The sequence below is a fragment of the Rhinolophus ferrumequinum genome, chromosome X (assembly GCF_004115265.2).
Source record: "Rhinolophus ferrumequinum isolate MPI-CBG mRhiFer1 chromosome X, mRhiFer1_v1.p, whole genome shotgun sequence".
Taxonomy (NCBI): Eukaryota; Metazoa; Chordata; class Mammalia; order Chiroptera; family Rhinolophidae; genus Rhinolophus; species Rhinolophus ferrumequinum.
The window spans coordinates 98,257,935-98,268,051 of record NC_046284.1 but is presented as its reverse complement, the minus strand read 5'-3'; the positions used below and the strand labels follow the sequence as shown (position 1 = coordinate 98,268,051).

At 36.8% G+C, this 10,117-nt stretch overlaps 1 pseudogene; it reads right to left on the bottom strand.

Annotated features, from left to right (window-relative positions):
- Nucleotides 1-893: 893 nt before the first annotated feature.
- Nucleotides 894-1,737, bottom strand: LOC117027385 (60S ribosomal protein L6-like; annotated as a pseudogene).
- Nucleotides 1,738-10,117: the final 8,380 nt, after the last annotated feature.

The following is a 10,117-nucleotide window of genomic DNA, read 5'->3' as shown; positions in this document are numbered from 1 at the left end:
AAGCTCATCCATGTTGTAGCATGTGACAGGATTTCCTTCCTTTTTGAGACTGAATAATATTCCTTTGTATGTCTTTTCCACATTTTGTTTATCCATTCATTGACATTCATTTAGTTTGCTTCCACATCTCAGCTATTGTGAATAATGCTGCAATGAACATGCCAGTGCAAATATCTTTTTGATACCCTGCTATCAATTCTTTTGGATACCAGTATATACCCAAAAATAGGATCGCTGAATCATATGGTAGTTCTATTTTTAATTTTTCTAGGACCATCCCACTGTTTTCCACAGTGGTTGCACCGTTTTACAATTCCACAACAATGCACAAGCGTTCTGATTTCTCCAGATCCTCGCCAACATGTTACTTGTTATTTTTTTGATAGGAGCCATCCTAATAGGTGTGAGATGATATCTCATTGTGGTTTTAATTTGCATTTCTTTGATGATTAGTGATGTTCAACATCTTTTCATATGCTTGTTGGCCATTTATATATCATCTTTGGAAAAATGACTATTAAAATCCTTTGTCTAGTTTTTAATTGGATTATTTTTGTTGTTGTCAAGTTGTAGGAGTTCTTTATATGTTCTGGATATCAATTTCTTATCAGACATATGGTTTGTGAATATTTTCGCCCATTTGGTAAGTTACCTATTTACTCTGTTGATTGTTTCCTTTGAGGCACAAAAGCTTTTGAGTTTGATGTAGTCCCATTTGTCTATTTTTGCTTTTGTTGTTTGTGCTTTTAGTGTCATATCTAAGAAATCATTGCCGAGTCTAATGTCACAAAGCTTTCCCCCAATATTTTCATTTATTTATTTATTTATTTATTTATTTATTTATTTATTTATTTTAATAGTTCAGGCATTTAATTAGGTTCTTCATAATTAATTTAGAACACCGGTTTGTGAGGATAAACCCCCTTTTGTGAGAGCAAACAGAGTGGAAGTAGCCCTGGAGCTGAGGAACAGCTTTGATTTTTGGCAGAATTTGCGAGTCCATGGCTTTCTGATCAATTTTCCGCTGCTCTGTAATCTTGTATTTCTCTTTGTCTGTGTTGAAGATCTCCCCCTCCTGGTGTCTGGGCTTACGCAGCTTCTTCTTCTTGAAGTAAGTATCAGTGAGATGCTTGTGGATTTTCACACCACTGATATCAATTTTGGTGGAAGTGGCGATGACAAATTTCTGGTGTGTTCTACGCAGAGGAACTCGATGGAGGGACAGAGGTCCAGTCACAAGTAGCAAGCCACTGCTCAGCTGCTTCAGGAAAACCACCCTCTCGCCTCTATGGCGCCCAGTGAGGATGATCAGAATGGTCCCGGGAGTGATGCTGGCCCGCAGTTTTCTCACGTGCTGACTGAAGGGTTTCTTGCCATGGCTCAACAGCTTTTGAGACACATCTTCAGTAGGATTGTATCTAGGCATTTTGCGAAGTTTAACCACTCGGGTGCCACCGTTCTTGTCGCCACCAACTGGTTTTGTGACAGTAGCAAGAACCTTCTCCTTTTTCTTTTCAATCCTGGATTTAGCTGCTGAGTACTTCCTTTTGTACATGGCCGAGCGGGAATACCTACCGATTCCTCTGACCAGGACAGGGTTTCGGCTGCAGTGCGGCTTCCCCTTCTTAGGCGTTTTGGCCTTGAGGTTAGCCTTCTTAACCTGCCACTAGCATCAGCCTTCTTGGCTTCAGGTTTCTTCTCCTTAGTTTCCAACTTCTCAGTTTTTTCACCCACCATCTTGCAAGTGGGAAAGAGCCCCAATATTTTCTTTTAGAAGTTTTATAGTTGTTAAGCCTTACATTTAGGTCTTTAATCCATCTTGATTCATTTTTCGTATATGGTGTAAAATAAGGATCCATTTTCCTTATTTTACATGTGGCGGTCCAGTTTTCCCAAGACCATTTGTAGAAGAGACTGTCTTTTCCCCATTGAGTGGTCTTGGCCCTCTTGCCAAATATCACTGAACCATATACGTGAGGGTTTATTTCTGGGATCTCTATTCTATTCCATTTGTCTATTTGTCTGTTTTTATGCCAGTACCACACTGTTTTTTATTACTGTTGCTTTGTAATATGTTTTGAAATCAGAAAGTGTGATGCTTCCAACTTTGTTTTGCTTTCTTAAGATTGTTTTGGCTATTTAGGGTCCTTTGAGATTCCATATGAATTTTAGGATTTCTTTTTCTCATTTCTGCAAAAAAATGCTGTTGAGATTTTGATAGAGATTGCATTAAATCTGTAAATCACTTGGATAGTATGGGCATCTTAACAATATTAAATCTTCCAAACCACAAACACAAGATACCTTTCCATTTATTTGTGTCTTCGTTAATTCCTTTTAGCGGGGTTTTATAGTTTTCAGTGTACAAATCTTTCATCTACTTGGTCAGGTTTATTCCTGAGCATTTTTTCCTTTTGGATGCTACTGTAAATGGAATTGTTTTCTCAATTTCTCATTTGAATTGTTTTTTTGTTAGTGTATAAAAATGCAACTAATTTGTGTGTTGATTTTGCGTCCTGTAACTTTGTTGAATTCATTTATTTGTTTGAACAGTTTTCTTTTTGTGTGCGGACTCTTTAGGGTTTCCTACATATAAGATCGTGTCACCTGAGAACAGTAGATATAATAGTTTTGAAATGTGTAGTACTTGGTGCCTGACACCACAGCATTGGTTGTAAAAGTTTATCTTGATTAATTGATGGTGAATTTTTGTCTATTGCTCTATCCAAGGAAAGAAGTACATGGAGCTTTAAGTTCAATGCGTCAGAAAAACTGACATCAGATCATATCTAAATATAGATAATGGTGTGTCATTTCTATTTACTGATTCTAATTACTGTGATTTTTATTTAATGGATGCTTTTGCATCAATAAAGGGAAATTAAGTTCAATTTCTATATCCCCCAAAGATTATTTTTTACTGCACCCTACAGAGACAAGCATTGTGTAGTATGAATGGAAACGTTATCACTGACTCAGGAAGGTACTTCTTCTAAACTTTATGAATGAGATTAACAGTTACTCAAGAGCAATATCATCTCACATTAAAACAAAAGTTTTGTCAATACTATCCCTTTCATCTTCATAGTACTGCCACAGAGATGGCTATTGTCATTTCTATGTACTAAGTTAATATTATATATATATATATGTTAAAATTTTAAGTATTCAATTTACATTAGTTTACATTTCCTAGTCTTTTCTACTTATAAAACAATTAAAAACACTCTTAGCTTGTGAATCTTTTGGAAACTTCCACCAACAGGAATTTCAAAGTCACTGGTTTCACATAAATCTTAGGAAACTGTTATAATCTATCCAGACAAAAATCTACTAACTATAAAATAAATATGTAAGTAACGATTTGCAGATTATGAGCCAACCAGCCATTGAATTCCACAAGCACCAAACAAAGAAACACCTGCCTGAGAAGCACAGCAGGAAAATAGGCAGCTGGTGCCATGCTCTTGGGATTTGCTTGGAGTAAAACATTCCCTGGTTCCACTGAGGCAGAAAGAGGGTGTTCTTTCTTGAAGCTGTTATTGTTCTGTTCCGTAGAAATGCAGAGTTACATTTAACTTTTTTTTTAAATAAATGGATTAAAAATATCTCCACATTTCTTAACTGGCACATTTTGAATACCTATCAGTCTTTCAAATTTGCTAAAATTGTTGCTTATTTATTTACTGGCTGACTGATTGCTTGCAAAACTTTACTTTTTTTTCAGTCATTTAAGCTTCTAGTTTATTTTGGAAAATCATCATAAAGGATAATATTCAGTGAATTATAGGATTTGAATTCAAAACGACTTTTTCAAGCTATGACTCTTCCACTAACTACCTGTAAGATTTTGAGGTAGAGACATAACCTCATAGTTTTATTTCATATTTGCAAAGTAGGGTTGATGTGATTATGAAATGCACATGCCCCAAGATATAATTGCTGACTATAAGATAGTATTTTATGCTAAAAATACCTTAGAAATACCAAGAGATAATAATTAAATCTGAAGGGTTCCTAAGGCTCACCTATCTCGAGCCTACATTTAACTGGTAAGGAAATTAAGTGAATTGTTGGTGATTACAAAATTAAGTAGCAGCAGAATTAAGGTTTGGATCTAGAGTTCTTAATTGATGCTCTAATTTTTGTGAACATTTCTTAATTCTAGTTCTTAAAGAGAATTTTTCTTAATTAAAGGAAAAGAAACAGCTATAAGCAGTTGCTGACTACTCATGGCAATTTATAGTTGTAATATCACTTTCATGAAGAAAGAATCCAATAAATAAATATTATAGTAGCTCTGGATGTTAGATGTTGAACAGGATAAAGTGGCCAGATGGTTCATTTCAATGTAAAAATATTTTTCTTGTCTATTTCAGGACTTCTCAAAATCTAAAAGAAAGCATTTTCTTCTCTGATTTTGGAAGAGAAAAACCAGCACAGCAAAAGTGTGTTGAGTGGGAAGGGTTAGGTTGGGTTGGGATAAGGTTGAAATTACAACCTCAGAAAATTTTATTTTGTAACGGGGGATGGATCCATCCTAATTTTTTCTATGGAGAAAGTAAATTTAAACAGAATAAAATGAGAAAAAGTATTTCAAATTATTTTGAAAAGTAATTTCTGCACTGCTATAGCAAGTATATACTCATACAGTACTTGCTATATTGATTACAAATTCAAAGTACTGATTCAAATACATATGTATGTATGTCTCTTTGTCTCATTTCGAGGTTGGATTGGTTGCTCCAGTACCACCCTTAAACTAGGTCTCATTCACAATATTGAGCAGATTACACATGAGGAGTTCATTTACCTTTACAGTTATCCTATGAGGTATGTACCATCTCTATTTGAGGTTGCAGAAATTGAGGCTCAAAGCAGTTAAGTTGTTTATTGAAATTACAGAATCAAAGTTGTATTCTAGTTTTCTTTAAAAAAATATAATTCTGTGACGTCAGTGTACCTTATTTAGGCAATGGGGTAGTCCAACAGAAAACTCACATTCACGCCCACAGGCAGGCCATGGATTAGATCAGAACTAGGGCTGATGTTCAGCCAGTAAGAACCAATTCAGCTAAAATGGTTATTAACATTTGGGAATACTACTGTACCACTTGGTAATTTGCTGCTGCCACAAACTTCCACGTGGATCCCCTACCTGCCTTGTATCAGCCTTCCTGATAGCTCCTTACCTGGGAATTCCTAGATTTCATCACAGTCCAGTATGGCAGAAAGCATAGCTAGAATAGGGGAAGGTTCCTATAATCTGCTCAGGGTTTTGCCTAAGCAGCAAAGAAATGAGGGGTGGGGAACTGATTACTTACTTCCTGCTTTCTCACTCCATTGGCCAAACCCACCCGGAAGCCAGAGATCAAGGGAGTCTAGGATATGCACTCTGTAGAGGTCAGCTTCCTGATGTCCAGAACCCAAGCAGGGGAGAGGTGAGAATGGATCTGGTAGGGCAAATGGAGCATAACCAGCAGGGCAATGGAATGAAAGATCATTACAGAAATTCCAACAAGCTCTAAAGCAGTAAATCTGCCATTCTGGCACAGCTAAGTTCATGGCCCTATGTTCATGTCTGATATAGGAACCCAGAATTAAGGAAATCAGAGGACTTGGGTTTCAAGTCTTTTGAGGGCTAGTAGGTTTATGCTGCAGTTGTTTCCCCTTATGATCTAGAGGTTTCTGTAATAACCCCTTTGAGTCTATAGATATAAGGCCCTGAATTTATGTCATTCTCCAACAGATGGAAAATGTCGACCCTTACCTCACATTTACTAATAGTCACATTGCTGAAGTGGGAACATCTGCTGAAGAGATGGATTTAGTTATAGTAATATCCTTGGAGTTAGACTGTGGGGCTACTGGCTTCCAGAACCCTGGAACGCCGAGGCACGGGTACTTTTTAGGGAGACCTGTTTAGGAAGACCTTACTTTCTCTTACTGAATAAGTACTATGAACACACTTTTGTTCAGTTTTGAACACGAGATAAAAATATCTAGTATTTATACACATCTTTTTTATTTTATTTTATTGGGTAACTGTTTTTTCCAGGGCCCATCAGCTCCAAATCAAGTCATTGCCCTTCAATCTAGTTGTGGAGGGCCCAGCTCAGCTCCAAGTCCAGTTGCCGCTTTCAATCTAGTTGCAGGGGACGCAGCCCACTATCCCGGCAACCTTGTTAAGAGCACGTGCTCTAACCAACTGAGCCATCTGGCCACCCACCGGCAGCTCAGTGGCAGCTCAAGTCAAGTTGTTGTCTTCAATCTAGTTGTGGAGGTCGCAGCTCACTGGCCCATGTGGGAATTGAACCAGCGACCTTGTCATTAAGAGCAAGCACTCTAACTCACTGAGCTAACTGGCTGCCCTATAAACATCTTTTAAATAGAAACATAGATTCTTACGGTAAGTCTTGTAGGAGGAGGATGTAAGCCTGATGTAAAAGAACAGTAATAAAAAGAGTCAAAAAGAGCAGGAATTTGAATATTTTTCAACTCTGACAGGAATTCAGGTGCCTGAGAGTATCACGGGAAGCTTTGTATGATGGAGGAGTCCAGGGTCCAGTGAAAAGCCATGTAAATATGTGATATCCCTAAAGGAACGCTGTCCTCAGTATACTTCTACTTAGTTCTATATAGTTGGCTAATTGATTTGGAAATGACATTATCTCCACATATTAGTTTTCTAGGGCTGCTATAACAAAATTCCAGACTGGGTGGCTGAAATGACAGAATTGTATTTTCTCACAGTTCTGGATGATAGAACTGTTGAAGATGTAGGCGGGTTTGGTTTCTTCTGAGGCCTCTCTCCTTGGCTTTGCCCTTGCAGATGCCCACCTTCTTGCTATGAACTGATATGGTTGTCCTGTCTATATTGTTGATGTCCTAATCTCTTCTTACAAGGACACCAGTCATATAGGATTAGGGCCCACCCTAACGGCCCCACTTTAACTTCATTACCTTTTTAAAAACTATCTCAAAATATAGTCATATTCTGAGTTACTGGAGATTAGGGCTTCAACATATGAATGGGGGGGCACAATTCAGTCCCTAACATTCCATGAGATCTCTTATGACTGCTCTGTAACCCTCTCGATGTGCCATACCTCAATATGTACTGCATTGTTACATAGCATTAGTATGGTACATTTTAGTTGGATATCTATTCAATATCTGTATATCTCTTCCCTTTCTTCAGAATACTAAGATAGTCCCTTAGGTATCCCCCCTATTTATGGGATCATTAGTACCAAGAGGTAAACCTGGATTTCTTAAATCAGTCATTATATTTCATTTTCTTTGGCCACAGTCACTGGTACAGTGCTGGACATATGATCTATGGCAACCCAATTACTGTGAACCTGTGGGCTTCTTTCTTTTACCGTGGCAAATATTTTCCCCTTGAAATTGGACAAGAAAGCAGGTAACCTTTGGAGTTTTGCCATTCTTCTTGTGACCATGAACGGGAATCAGGTCTAAGATGAGGCTGCAGAAGGAGAGAGATGAAAAGGGTCACGATTCTTATAGACCCCACTGATCTATTGAATCAAACTTTATATTCACTCCACGCCTGGACGTTCTAGCTTTGTAAACCAGTAAGTTTCCTTTATTGTTTGAGCGGTATTCAGCTTGTATTTTTACAGCTGAATGCATTCTGATACAAGGCAGTGATGCTTTGTGCTTTCTGATCTTTCAGAGATAACCTTCCATCAAATCAACAAATATTTATTGTTCATCTACTATGTACGTGCCAGTCACTCTAATAGGTGCAGGAGAGATAATATTATACAAACTAGATAACTCTTGCTTTCTTAGCTTACAGTCTAGTGCAGGAGACAACGTTTCATTAAATCATCACACAAATAAATGTACAGTCGCAACCTTTGATGAGCACAATAAAAGAAATATACTCAAAGTTCTAAAAGACTCTAAAAGGAGTAACTCACTTTGTACTTGCTCCAGTTAAGGTTTCCCTAAAGAGGAGACATTTATCCTGGAATTTGGAAGAAAAGTACCAGTTAACTAGGTGACAGAAAGGAACAACATGGACAAAGTGTCTGCATCAGGAAGGAAGATGGTACAGCATTTAAGGAACTAAATGAATGCCAGTGTGGGGTGGCTCACTTGGATTAAATAGGAGAAGGTATGGCGTGGCACTCTTTTTAAAACAGTACTTGTTACAGGATCTGAGGTTCGGGGCTTCTCTAATCCTATTTAAAAACAAATTAGATGCCATTGGTTCACGTGCTCCTTATCTCCTTGGTGAGACAACAGAAACTTCTCGTTATAAATTTCATGCTGAAAACACTGTGGACATTTCTTTCTCCATTTTACCTGGAAGATCTGACATATTTAATATATGTAAGGATTAGTGCAGGGTTTCTGAGTGTGCATGAATGTCTGTGGGTGTGTGTATCTATAGATATGTGTGTGTTTATGAATATGTGTCTTTATGAATGTGTGTGCATGTGTGTATTTATAAATACCTATGTGTGCATATTTATAAATGTACGTGGGTATGTTGGATATATATATATACACACACACACATATATATATACGTATATATATATATGTGTACATATATATACACACACACATATATATATATGTGTGTGTGTATATATATGTGAATGTGTGCGTGTATAGCAAGGGCAATAAGTAGAGGCTTGGCTCTATCCATGCGATGGGACCAGGCCTAAGCAAACGTACATAGTGACCTTCAGAATCCATTATTATAAAGGGATTTTCCTCAAAGATTGTCAAAGGGTTATCTGAGGATAAATGGAAGATTTACCAAATTCTTTAAAGTTTATTGCCAACATCAGCATCAGTCCTTTCCGACTCCTTCTCTCTGGACTCCCAAAAGAACATTTCAGGCCTGTCTATCCTCCCCCAAGAGTACAGTTCCAAGAGCAGAGAGAACTTATGGCTTGAACAGAAAACAAACTCTGAACTGACCCTTTGAGTACCAGACACTTAATTTCTTCTCTCAAGGAAATTAATTTATAGAGTAAGTCTTCCATATAGAAAATATCTGTGATATTTTCTTCTAGGTTCATTATGTAGTAGGATATCAGCAACACAGTCTGAGGGATATAGCAGAAGATTCAGGAAAAAGAACTCTTTGAGAAGACAGTATTACACAACATCTTTACAGATAGTTACAAACCCCAAATTTAATAACATAGTGAACGTTTTGATAAAATATTTTAGCCATTATATACTGTGAACTAGAAGGAAATACAAGAAGCCATAGTTTCTCTTAAGTGTGTTATAATATACAAAGGGTGCCAAAAAAAAGTATACATATTTTAAGAAAGGAACTATATTAAAATTACCCTGATGGTAAGTAACCACTTTGAGCACCTCTTGTAATTGCAGAAGTCAAATGTAACTTGTATTCATCTTTTGTTATCGGTATATATTGAATATTACAATTTTAATAGTTTTTTCCTTTCTTAAAATGCGTATACATTTTTGGCACCCTCTGTGTGTGTCAGTCATACCATGTTTCCCCAAAAATAAGACCTAGCTGGACAATCAGTTCTAATGCATCTTTTGGAGCAAAAATTAATATAAGACCCAGTCTTATTTTACTATAATATAAGACCAGGTATTTAATATAATATAATATAATATAATATAATATAATACAATACAATACCCGGTCTTATATTAATTTTTGCTCCAAAAGACACATTAGAGCTGATTGTCCAGCTAGGTCTTATTTTCAGGGAAACACAGTATAATACAACTCTGTTACTATGTTGGTTATATAAGTGAATATTCAAATAGTTAAGGTACACAAATTATTGAAATAATAGTTCAAGAGTAGAATAGAAGAAATGTTGCCTGGCAGGGCAGTTTTAATTGATAAATGAATCCTAGCAATCATTCAATTTAGAGAAGAAAAGTTCTTTTCCAGCTATAGAAAGCAATGTCTGATTATCGAGAACTGACAGAACTTGAATTTAACAAATGGAAGAGGTTTATTAGTCAGGATTACACTTGGTTGCTAGCTGAAGAAAACCCTGAAAACAGACTCTTGTACCCAAAAGGTCTACCATATTTCCCCGAAACTAAGACCTACCCCCAAAATAAGCCCCAGTTA